The sequence below is a fragment of the Bombus pyrosoma genome, linkage group LG9 (genome assembly GCF_014825855.1).
Source record: "Bombus pyrosoma isolate SC7728 linkage group LG9, ASM1482585v1, whole genome shotgun sequence".
NCBI classification, from domain to species: Eukaryota; Metazoa; Arthropoda; class Insecta; order Hymenoptera; family Apidae; genus Bombus; species Bombus pyrosoma.
Window position 1 is genome coordinate 10,889,630 of NC_057778.1, and position 13,766 is coordinate 10,903,395.

Genomic DNA, 13,766 nt, shown 5'->3' on the forward strand with positions numbered 1-13,766 from the left:
GATCAAATTTTCCTTAGATTAAGTGTTATTTTTCATAAAAATTCGCGAGAAAGTAATAATTTAATCGAAATGTGACAGGAAGAATATAGTGTGGTATGTGTAAATACAGTGTAAATGCAAGTATGAAGCATATATGTGATGATCATAGTTTGTCGTTCGAGAAACTGTCACCAAAAACGTATACGATTAGGTATGTATATCGAAGATTTGCTTTAATTAAAGTTGATAAATCATGCATATCAGTATTGATATACTGACGTGTTAAGAATAGTTTGAAGATAGATTCTTAAATATAAAACTAAGGTTATCCCAATTTATCAGACATTTCTGTTTCATTTTTGACAAGTATTATTAATTAATTCTATTAATTAATTAATTAACATTACTTAACGTTTTACAGAATCCATAGAAATAATATAAAAGTGTTTGTAAAAAATAAAACTGCAAGAGGTTAATTCTTGTCACAATCTAATCTTACAACTTAACTTTGTTTATTTTGCAAACATAATAGAGGTTACCTCTTAGAGTAGATTGGCTCACACTTCCTCCTTTGAACAAGAGTAGGGAAGAAGAAAGACAGTTTTTATATTTTACTGTCGATGTTTTGCTTTTATTAATTCGCTATCCTTTCAGCAGAAACATTTTAATGGCTGCCACTCGTGTTGACGGAGAACGATTTTACGCCGCTTATTTTCAAGCGAGGGGAAAATTGTGTTATTAAGACGTCAACTTGAATCACCATCTTCGCTGCAATTTCGAGACATTCGAGGGAGCAACGGGGTTTAAAATATCAGGCGATATATATTTCACGGTAAGAATTCACATTCTCCGCATTTTTTTCGATCGTTGATTCTAATTAAACGCGAACGATAAAGAAAACGAACAAACAGAAGAGGGGGAAAAATGGGAACAAGAAAAATATCACCGTTCTTCATTACAAGCAAACGAGGAAAAACGCGTGGCTTTAATTCTCGAGTTTTTATCGGAACTCGATGCTGTAAACTACATATACAGGGTGAATTGTAAAAAATGGAATATATAAGTACCTCATTTTTAAATTTACCATAGTTGGAAGTTATGAGAATAAAGAAATATAGTTCTTAGAAAAATAATATATGATTCTAGATTTCAATTTTTAATAAATAGCATAATATTTAAAATTTAATATGAATATCTAGAAATTTGGGAATTTTTAATAAAGCAAGAACTGAAAATATGGAAAGCCTGGAAATTTTGAATATTCGATTGCATTCAAAGTTTTTTTATTGGTTATGACATTTGCGTTAAAAAATATTGAATAACATTGCAATAAGCACCCTGTATATCTTTTAATAGACTCGACAAAGTACGCCAGTACAGAATAGATTGATGATTATTATAGAGAAAATAATATTCCCCATCGCTCGTAATCCTGCTTTTACAGCGAAATAGATACGAGAGAACGAGCCCAAAGCGATCTCTATTCCGTGTAATTTCAATAACTCAAATATTAAATACGCTCCGCGAGTTCGGTCGTTCGATTCTCCCTATTTCTAGATATAGAATAAAATTTATTTTTAATCTAGAACTCGTAATTTCATCTATTTGATCAGGATTATACATATACGGCGGCCCACAAAAATATTTGAACATTTGTAGAAACTTTTTCTGAATATGTATATTATATAAAATATTTTGCACGAGTTGTGACATGATGTAACCATCATGGTCACTCACATTGAGAAAGTTTGAAACAAATTTGAAAATATACATAAAAGTTAAAGATATTTATTGTAAACGTACATTTAAAAAAAGTTACAAAATTATTAAATAGTCAATTTCACTCTACCATTATATTATATCGCTAAGTAAATTTCAAAAAGTTTTGTGTGACACACATAATAAATTTATAAAAATTTTCTGTAATAAATGTTCAAGTTACTTTCGTGAGTCGCCGTGTATGCTCGTATCTTGGTTATTTTTAATAATTTAGAAATAATTTTGAAGAGATGGTACTTTTTAATATCGGCGTACGATGCGACCGTACTCGTAAACGAGAGTTCCCCATTTTCAGTCCATGCAAATGCTTTCGAGGCCTCGAATTCAGTACGATATTAATAACGTTTCACTTCGTTCAAAGAAAAGGATCCGAGATGTCACGTCGCCAATATCTGTCGTTCGATTTTTTAAATAACCAGTTTCCGAGAATGGAAACGAGGAAGAATCGAGATCTACCGTTCACTGTATTCAATGATTTTCGCTTTGAACAATTTTTAATACCGCGTATCTATGTATAAGAGGAAAACACATGGAAATTTTTAATATTACGAAAGACTTCATTATCGCAGCAAGGCTTTTAGTTAAATCACTGATTTCCATGGGATATTGCCAGAAATTAATACAGAATATTGATTTCTTGGAATTATAAATTTTACGATGAATGTCTGGTCTATCTGAAGCAAGACATGTACTAATAACGAGGGAAAAAATTAATCGAGAGGGTTGAATAGAAAACTTTGTAGGAAAAATTAATTCTTCAACAGAAAGATGTTGCGAGAGATCATCGTTTTACTTCTTTGAATATTTTCAAAGAGATTTTGTCTTAGTAATTCCCCAAGGATTTATGTTTCTTTTACTCATCATAATCATTAGGTGTGATACAATTTGTTATAATTCGTTTGAAAATAATTTTTACGCAATACCATTTAAATCCCCGTGATATTAAATATTTTCATAATCCTTTAAGGTTTAAATTATATTAAGACGACTATACGAGTAGTAACTTTCTTTTCTTGTCCATGGTAAATGAACAGAATTTTCCATCTGGAAAAACGATGCCCTTTGACGTAAAAGACAGATTCAGCTTTGCATACTTCGATGCTAATCCGTTTTAATGCCACAGAAGATTCGTGATAACGAAGGCGTATCCGTTGCTTTTATCCTTACAGTAATAACTATAGTTTGTTTTATCTGTATGCCTGTTTCTAATCTGAAATTTTCATATCTTTTCAAGTTATTAGTAAGAAGCGTTTCTTTTGATGCTTTAGAGATTTTTATTATCTCGATTCTAGTTTTTCTTTGGATTACGTGATTACCTATGCCTGTACATGTATATCTTTGTAGGTATCTATATATCTACGGTATCACATTTGACAATGAAGTTATGAAAATTTTATGAAAAATCTACGGTTTGTGTCAGTAATTCCCAAGACTTTGAAATGACTGTATAATTACTTCTGTTTTTGTAAGTTACGTCCGAGGATATCATAATCTTTTTATACGTCAGATTGGATAAGTTTCATGGAAATTAAAAGTACAAAAATTTCTGTGTTAAACGAATTAGTTGGCAGCCCCCTTTCGCTTTTTCTTCACTAACAGAGAAGGAAAGACGTAGAAGGTTAAAGATTTTAGTTTCGACGCTGGTAAGATGGGGTAAATCTCATTAAAATCGCAGTACGGGTTTCACTCCTTTAACTCGGAACAAGAAGAAAAGACTGGCAACTCGAAGGTATCGTTAATGAACTTCGTCCGTAAGAGAAAAGCTTCATATACTCCATCCATCTCTGATACAGTTATAAGCGCATGTTTACAATATTTCGTCCAAGACTTGACAAACGAAAGTTGGGAAGAATAATTCGTATGTTTTATCGCACTTTCATTCTCCAACTCGAGCTCGAATTTTAATCGTATAGATTCACTTTCTGATGTTTTATTCACTGCGCAAAATATGTTTTAAAGATACGGAATATCCACAGGATAAGATCTAGTAACTGGCCACTATTATAATTATTATATTTCTATGTGTCTTTCAAAGATCTAATTGTCATAAAATATTCTAGGAAAAATTGCATGAAATGTAATACTTCACACAAATATCAATCCTACAAGTTTTCTTTTATAGGAAACAAATTTCGTTACTTTACAATCAATTAAAATAGAGAATGATGAAAACAAATAATTTTTTATCTTTCATCTTTGGTCCTAATCGAAATCAGATCAGTATTAGCAGTATTACATTAAAAGATCGAATTCATTCGATATGAGAAACAACTTTCACCCAATTCAGTAGCCTAAATATCACTGTCTTATACAATGCAGTTCAGTTCTCTCTACACGCTCCATTCGAAATCAATGCTCATATAAATTACCCTGTACTCATTATCTCCGCCTGTCTATCGTTCCAATCCCTCGAGGTATCCTTCTGAGAATGCATACGAGAATCTATTCGTTGGCACAAGCCAGGAGGATGGTGAAAGTGCTCCGAGTGAAACCGGGATCGGGCGGCATCTCATTTAGGTTGCCGAGCTTTCTACGAGAGCAGGTTGAACAAGATGAAGGAAGAGGGGTTGAACGTCGATTATACGAGGCGATGGTAGTTAAAGAGACACTGTGTTCCCAGTGTAAATGTAGCTAGACGTCTCAAAACTACTTACATGCATCCGTTCGTATATCGGCCTTTCCTTTGTTGTTCCCAGTAAACATTGGCTTGTTTGACCGAAGGAAAAGTTGTGTCGATTCGGCGCGAGACCTGTCAATGATTTCGTGTCAAAGAATGGCAACACGAAACCCGGCCACTTCGATTTTCTTTTTATTTTCAACCAATCCCTCTCCCCTTTTTATACGCTCCTTTCCTCTCTTTTTTTCAAACCCACTCGTGTTCTGGACGAAAGGAGTGTATTCATTGTCCACTCGCGAACTTCTCGAGCTTTTGGGATCAGGAAAAAGGATTGCAGAGGGTGAGACAGGGGTTGGAGATTGATTGTGAGACTGCCAGACGCAGACTAGCCTCGCTTTCTTCGGCTTTTCTTCCCGTTGCTGTTCGAGGTTTGATGAATTTACGATAACGTTTATGTCCAGCCTGTTCGCTTTCCTTATGTCATCTATTGATTGAATTTGTTTTCTGTTTTGTATCGTTCGCGTGCGTGCAATGTCGTTGGGTTCTCGATCGATAGATAAACAGAGATTCGGTCATGAGGGAATCACGCGAGGACGTGTTTAGGTCGCGCGTGTAACGTTCGAACGCAACAAGTAATATCCGATGTTATAAATTTGTATAGCGATATTTGACGCTGTATATTTCCATATCAAGAATTCTGTTATTACGTTAAACTGTCAATAATTGTAAAAAATATTAATAATTTAATATTTGGATAAGATACGATCAATTTGGAATATGAAGAAATTGTTAATTTTCATTTTACGTATGTATTAATCATTGATCACTTGAATAAATTTCCTATGAAATTTAAAACTTATTTATGATACAAAACAATATTCGTGCTATTAATAATTTTACTAAGAATACTAATAGTAGTAGTATATTTTATTAGCTGCCGGCATTGCAAAAGGGCTTACGATCTTCTGCGTATTTGCAATTGCAAAATTCTCACATGCCGCCTTATTAAGTTACTTAATTCTGCTTATGAAAATTACGTAATTTTAATATATATTAAGGATATTAATAATTCTGTATAAGAAATATACCTAATGAGTCACAATGTTCAATATTATTTTTACATATTAATCAATAGAGAAATATTTTGTAATTTATTTAAACGAATGTCTCTTTAAATTTGAAATTCGTTTAATATACAAGACAATATTTTCTCATGAAACAGATATTTACAAAAAATATCATGTAAAACTCACCATGTCGTTGTTTGTACGAAGACGTAACATACACACTGGTACACTAATATATTAATGATACACTAATCATACCGTATTGCGTTTTAATTGATAAACCGAAATAAATCCACTGAATGAGATATTAAGAAAAAGATACGGAAGAATTATACGACGAGGCACCAAAGTCGAACGCAAAAACAAGACTGAGCGAGAAGTCCCGGGCGGGCGACGCGATATTAGAATTCTTATCCGAAAGGGACGATAGTAGGGCGATCGGGGTGGGGCTACACGGCAGGAAATTCACAGATCCGAGAATCTCGGAGCGTAAACAGAGGATTTCTGGTTTCCAATTCTGGAACAACGCCTGGTGAATTGTTCAGGATGTTTACCATTTTACAGTGCCACTTTCGAGCCGGATTGTAACGTGTAACTCAAGGAATTTCTTGGAGAATGAATATTAGAAATGAATCAGGATGAGTGTAGTCGTCTCGTGCGTCGTAATGCATAGCTACGATTCGAGTTGGATTTTAGTGAAAATGTGAGCGTTGCTGCGAGGTAAGAACTGGAACGATATGCCTTCGTGGGGATTGCGAAAATTTTCTTTTATCTATATATAGCTATTAGTAATGCTATTATGCATAATTGTAACGATTTTGAAGAGTAAAATCACTGCATTCTGATTTATTAAAATAGATCTTGTCGGAAATAAACAAGTGTCCAGGTATTAGTTAAGAAGAAAATAAAGCAGGATTTTGTTTAATATGCCGATACGAATCGACAAGATTCGAATAACGAGTTAATTCATTTTTCGCATTGAAGAACTGAAACAGGATGAATATATCGATCCCCTCTGAGAGTTCTCGCACATTGATTGAACAAAGTGGAAATAGAGGAGGGAAGGAACTGGAAAATTGCATGAATAACGGAACGGCAATTAATTATCTTAATTGTTATCGTACTCAATGACAACTTGACAATCGACGGGCAGTGGATATCGTTGATAATTTCATAAATATAAAATGTAGTAATTAATTGCATGGACAGAAGGGAAAGGGTGAAAAATGTTAATGGAAAGATAATTTTGAATTCTGAACCTTTTCAATCCCACCGGTTTGAATAATTATGTTTTCAGTGAATCAATTAGCGATTACGACAAAGTTGAGAAAAATAATATGTAAAAATATCGTTTTACAATGTATACATACGGTGCATTTGTTCGCGAAACTATTTGAAACTTGTAGAAACTTGTGACGAATATATCATTATGCGTTGTATAAAACCTTTTGAAATTTCATTAGTTCTGTATACGAATATCATGATTGCATTGATAAAATTTGACATGAGTCTGAAAATGTACAGAGAAGTTGCGAGATATTTGTTGCAAACACAAACATGGTAAATATCGTCAAAGTATTTTGTCAATTATTCACAGTCAATTATTCGTTATATTGGAAAACCACGATACGAATATGTATTGTAGTGCGATTACTAATTATACGTTTATGTCGTATACCAATTTCTATTAATAATTATCTGTGCCTTTTTCTTTAAGTTTCTCTTTACCTAACCTTTCCGAGGTACTGTATATGCAAATATTCTTTTCGTTACCATTTTTATTTAACAAGCAAGATTTTTCATTGTGGTATGTGTACAAGTACAAAATTGTATTCTTCTCGGAGACAGAACGTGTGAGTTATTCAAGCACGTATATTTCGATCTAGCTATGCCACGAAAGTAAAAGGTTCATATTTTCAACTTTGCTATCACATTTCTGCCATTTGTACATCTCTTCTCCTCTTCTATAGTCCGCGTCTCTATACGTTCAATATGCATGCGGTGCGATATGTATCCCGCTGAGCTTTTCTCCTTTCCGATTATTAAATATTAATATACCATACGCTATATATACCTTGGATCTTTTCGATCCACACGCTGCCTTGTATCCTTCTATCAGACGTACAAGCATAAAGAAAATCCTCTAACATATCCTCGTATTTTCCCTCGGTACTTTCGTCTCGGTTTTTTCCTTGCCATTGTGAAATACTGAAATACGAATCCTTGGTTGGAATCCGTTTTTTTCTTTTCTCTTCGTCAAAAGAAGGTTTGCTTCGGAGGTGTAGAACAAAAAAAAAAAAAAAAAAAAGGAAGAAACTGTGGAATTTTATCCATTTCGTAATGGTCGAATCAAGAAGCACAAAACTCCAAATCTTCTTTCTCTTATCTCACAACTATTCGTAAGTTTCTTAAATTAATTTAAGGCTTTCTATCGAATATCTCCAGAAGCTTATTTATCCGTAAACGAGCTCGTAAAAATGTAGTAGATTGAAAAAGGGAATGTGGATGATCCGTGTCTTCACTGTGCAGTACAATCGATGAATTTGCGGTGACACTCTGAGAAATTTTAAGAGATCCTTTCGAACGATCTTAAACGTCGACATTTCCGAGTGGAGTAAGGAGAGATCCTCCTTATCTTGATTCACTGCGGAACAGTTTGATTCGAGATTGGACCAAGGTATTTCCAATTTTCCCGCGCGGATCGATCGATGCCGCTTTTTACCCCATTCCCACCAATTTAGACTCTTCTTCTTGTCGCATCAGCAAATTAGATTATACCAACGGCCCTTCCCGTTTTCTTTTTTCCCTCGGCTTACTTCATTTACTTCGAGCTTCGATAGCTAATAAAGCTTCTGTAACAAGTAATTCAACGTGCTTGTAATTTTCTCTTGAACGACACTTTCGAGGAGGAAAAAAGCAATAAAGTATTATAGCAAGAATTTTGGTAAAATGTATTTCTTAATACATCTCTTATGTACGAATCTTTTTATCGGTTATCATCTAAATTGGAAGAGCGTAAATTGTATTCGAGGTTGTGAGTAGTCTTATTTCATTTACGTATCTCAGAAATGACCGAATATAGAAAAATTATATAAATAGAGGAATCTTATACCTTACATTGAAAATGTACCAGTATAAAGAGATTTAAGAAATTCTATTACAATATTCGTCATTAACTCCGTAGGCAAATAGATATATATTTGCATAATCCGTAGATAAACTGATTCGTTTACGACCCAAGCTTAACTATTCAATTGTCTTAGACTTTAAAAAAGTTTGAAAAAATTCTTAAACACTTTCCAAAGCCTTTACCATGTTATACAATTCTTTATCGACTTAACGGAGTAAAATTCTTTTTAAAGAAATTCGAGGATCATCGACTTTTAATTTTTAATTTGTCAAAGAAGATTTGTTAACGAACCACAAATTAAGCAAAGATAAAAAATAGTATCTTGTCCTTAATAATTCCATTTCAAACAATTTTCTCTTCGAGACATTTTTTATACAATATTTCTTGGAATATTTACAAATGAAAGTTTGAGAATAGTTTGAGAGCCACTGTTGCATCGGTGGAGACCGAAAATGCTGAAGGTGCTTTATTCCCGAAAGACCTTCCATATTTCTTGCGGCGAATGGCATTTGAGGCCGTACAAAGTTATCGTTCAGACCGGAATAAGAGCCAATAGTCTGTAACAGGTAATATTACAGACGTAATTTCCTATCCGCGTTCTCCTCGGCAAACTAACGGGAAATCCGTCCTCGGGATGGGAAAGGGGATTTTCAAGGAGATGAGGAGATAACGCAAATTTACTGTCCGCTTGTTTTCGATTCTCTTAGCCGGTCTATGCTTACGGGACTTAACTTTGTTTTAATAAACGCGACCGAGTTTCATTGCGGGGCCCTCGCTGGTTTATCAAGCAGGAAGAATAATCCTTCATTTACGGAGGTATTCAGCCACGCCCCTTTTCTCTTGGCTTTTATGCCTTTAACTGAATAGTGGAGAAACACTCACCGCTTTATGAAGTAACGTTAAACCTTCTTTCGCAACTTTCCTTATCGTATCCCTATTGTGAAGCCTGTATTCGTTATCGGTAATCCGGTTACGTGGTTTTTTCGTATTCTCTTTCTGATTATCGTTATCGACGACGCTGAAAGCGGAAAACGAGATAAATGGAAACGCGCAATGTAATGTGAAAAGATGCGGGGATTTTTAATCCTTGTTATTTGCCGAGAAACTTGAGATCAACATTGTGGGAGTTGAGAGAGATTTGTAGCGAGAAAATTCGAATTTTTCCAATTTTAGACTTTCTCGAAAAATTCCATGGTAACCTGTTGCTCGCGTAGATCATACGCGTTTTGTTTCACGCCTCGAACGAAATGAAAACGGCAGCTACGCCGTTGCAGTTTAAGTTAAGTATAAAGTACTTTGGTTTATTATCAAGCGTCGAGCAGTAAAATTGTAGAAACTTTAGAAATCGGATGACACGAAAATTTCGTTTCAGCTTGCTTTCCCTTCGATCGATCGAACCTCGTTTGATACGAATTTTGATAAAACGTCTATTGTAATTAAATGGCAAGAACTGAATCGGCGCTCATCGAGATTGTTTTGCGTAAGAATTTCCACGAGGACGAAACAAATAGTTTCTGATACATTTTCGCGATCATAGATATAATCAGAGAAGGCGCCGGTAGAATGGTACGGGATAAGTCAGCCGCGGGCGCAAACTACAACAACTGTTAACTGCATCGACTGTAAACTTTGCCGGTAGTAAAACGCATAAATAATGGAAACTTGGTGCTGTGCAGAGATAATAGAGAACGGGCTAAATGTGTTTCCACGTAGCCGGTGACAATAGATAACTGTACAGTAGAAATGTATAGCATAAGTCAGACACATGCAGCCGCCTTGAAGCGGTACAAACTACTTTAACCATTAGCTATGCTACTTGTGACGGATATCTGTATTTTATCCTTAACGATGCTGTTTTGGTAATTGTAGACACCAGTAAATATCGAATTTTTCTTTTCTTCCATTCCATGTTAACGTGGTTCCACATAATTTAGTCGTATCTTTAGATTAATCCATCAACTCTCGTAATATATTGCAGTATCGTGGACGAAAGGCCTAAGAGATATCGGCCGAACTATAAACAATGTCGCGAGAAAGTCGAATTGTCGACAGGCCCAACAATGTATCGTCCTTCAATCGAATAGTTTCACGGAAAAGACCCGCGTTACCCTGGCCACGAGCGGTTGCGGAACACGTGCGTGGTGGGGCTAAGACAAAGGACAAAGGGATGCAATGGGAGAAAGACGAATCAACAGTCAGTGTTAGTTGAGAAGTCAAAGAGCGTAAATCGAGGAGTCAGAGAGTGCGAATTGCGTTGTCAAGAGAGTGTTGCCAGCGTTGACGAGAGAATGTGGTCCGCGTAAGAGAGAGCGTTGGATCCGCGTTGACGAGAATTGCAAATTAACTATCTAGTTGTCTTAATTATAATACGTTATTGTTTTGATTAGTTCACGTTAAACGAACATCGTTTCCTGTTTAATCAACATCCGTCTAATCCATTTATTGTAAATAAACTAATTGTAGTAACGCTTCTGCGGTAAGTGGTGAAATATTTGAGTCAGCCACTTTATCGTCAATCACATGAAACAAGCATCTTGAAAACGAGAGAATAATCTTAATCCAACGTAGATTCTTTCTTAAACGGTGAACAGAATGCTTGAGAAACGATCCATCGTAGTTGTGTCTGAAGGATCGGGGACGCAATTTTCCATGGTGGTCGAAGGCCAGGCTTCGGCGAAACCAAGTAAAATCGTGAGGCAGGACAGATTGAGAGGAAACGAGGGGGACCGAGAGAAATTTACTGCTCGACTCATTTCGCTCTCTCGGAATAAATGGACACTTGTCTGGGGACGATGTAAGCTTGCGGGAAAAGACAAGGCTTCGGTTGTTTATCACCAGAGACAAACGCAGCGATTAAGGCAGAAATAAACGCTTCACTTACCGGCGTCGCGCACGATTCATAAAGCTCTCTAAGTGTCCATCCCCTAGACATGCTAGGCACGAGATCCGTGGATTTCCCTTCGCTACCGACAATGTCCTGCACCGACTCTGCTACGTGCCACGACGTGGAATTAAATGTCCTTTCACTATCTACTCGACACGGCTCTCGGCGTGAAGCATGTCGACGCTGCAACAAAATGAAACGGGCCCGTTATTCTTGGCAAACCGGCATGGGGATTGGCCGAATCGTTGCGCAACCATTTGCGTTCAGGAAAAGAGGACCGACTACGATTTGATCGTGAGAGAAATCGTTACGAATTTAGCAACATAAATTGTAATAAATAGCAGCAATGGGATAAATTATAGCAACATATTTAGAAACATAAATTATTTCTAAGGAAATTGCTATATTTTTGTTTACGTTTGCTCAATCATCTCCTATATTCATCTATATCTCAATAATAAATGCAGTCGTGTGTAAATACTTTTTCCAAGCTATTGCAAAAGATGTATAGAATGTATTATTTAAAATATGCAAAACAAACGAGCACGAAGATTTCATTTTCAATGTTTGATGGCTGACTTTTGTTCTAACGTCTTTTAAAACTGAAACTAATTTTTAGGTAACAATAATCGCTAGGTTCTGTCTTTAAAACAGAATATTCTTACTTACTTGAACTTACAACAACAGTTTTGGAGATCAAAGGAAATGCCGAAGGGATTTAGAGACTAAAATTTTAGTTTTCTATTTAATTAAAAGCTATATTCGCGAGCATTTCTTTGGAGAGATGACGTAGCAATAAATTAAGCTGTTTTGCATCTAAGGAGGAGATATTTCGTGGCGCAGTGTCGTTCATGCGATGTGTTGGATGAGATATCTTGCTACGTAGCGTTGTTCATGTGGAGTTATGGACGAGACATCTCGCGTGTCTTTTCATTAAGGTGCGAGATATCTCGGCCATAAATTCAGATAAAAATCTGTTCGTGAGACATGTCATCTACGGGCACGCTAAACGGAGGACATTCTGTATCTTGAAACACACAATTTTTTTTAAATATTTTTACACGAAAGAATATTCATACTGAAAAACACAAATATATTCATAGATTCTAGGGAAAATATAGTTTGTGAAATATTTCACGAAATGAGTTTTTACGTATGTCACGATGTATATATATAACACATATATACATATATGAACAGGATGAATTTATATTATGAAAATTAGACATACACGTAAAATATCTCTTTTAAAGCTTCCTATGAACGAAATTCTCTCACGAAAAATCTCATTTGCAATTGTAAAAGAATGAGAAACTTCGCGAGACTTGTAGTGAATTTTAATAAAAAAAATTATCACATTTTAAAGTTTAATATTTGGAAATAATAATGGTATTTCGGTTTAACGTGAACTTAAGATGTAAGAGAATACTACGACTTGTCAATATTCCTTGTTCCCTCGTATTTTCCGTAGCTAGTAGAGCTTGTTCTTTTAATCTAGACTTTGATCGAAGAGTATTAGGAGCTTCTTTCAGTCTGAGAAGTAATGTTTCGCGCGATTCCTTGAGCCAGTCTCATCAGTTACACCTAAAGACACTGCAGATTTAATCCGAGTATTATGTGTCAGGCATCGTAAGGGTGTTGCCTCGAGAGAAAAGTTACACTTCTCCTTCGTTGTGTACTTAATCAATATTGATGTTGGATCAAGCCACAATTCATTCGGCGCATTCCTACCCGGCTCTGTATCGGGCCAAGTGACATGTTAAGCTTGCTTTACGACATCGAATAAAAGCATCGAAGTAACGTTGACGACGCAAGGGGAAACGAAGCCAGTGATCAACGATGCTCTCCTCAATCACCAGACAAAAGCATTTCAGAGAATTATTCTTACTCGACTTTCAATATTTCTTTTCAGCCTCTCTTTAATCATATTAAATTCGTTATTTCTTCTGCGTTTATAAGAAATTTCATGCAATTCAGAAAATTTAACGTTATCCTCCTAATTTCCTCTTTCCAAAGATTTTTCCTACTCGAGGTTGTATAATAAATATATAGATATGTGTGTGTTCAAATTGCGTTTATATATTAGGTTGTCCGAAAAGTTTCTTTCGTTTCATAAGATGATAATAGATGAACAACAATTTCTGTTTTATATTATTTTATTGAATTAGGTACGATCCATTTCGTTATATCTCTATTATAATGTGCCTACATAATTCAATAAACTAATATAAAACAAAACAAAAAATTGTGCGTCTATTATTTCCTTATAAAACGAAAGAAACTTTTCAGACAACCTAATATGAATAAATT

The 13,766-nt window shown here is 35.2% G+C and overlaps 1 protein-coding gene across 4 annotated transcripts in view; it reads right to left on the reverse strand.

Annotated features, from left to right (window-relative positions):
• Nucleotides 1-13,766, reverse strand: part of LOC122570748 (neuroligin-4, X-linked-like) — a 223,234-nt gene that overhangs the window by 63,541 nt on the left and 145,927 nt on the right. For 2 of the 4 annotated variants that reach the window (XM_043733545.1, XM_043733544.1), the window contains one exon: nt 11,454-11,639. The exons of 1 other annotated variant lie outside the window; for it this stretch is intronic. The gene's annotated coding sequence lies outside the window, so the exon portion shown is untranslated. Of the gene's footprint in view, nt 1-5,628; nt 5,787-11,453; nt 11,640-13,766 lie in introns of those variants that run through there. One more of the 4 variants, XM_043733547.1, reaches the window with a different exon arrangement.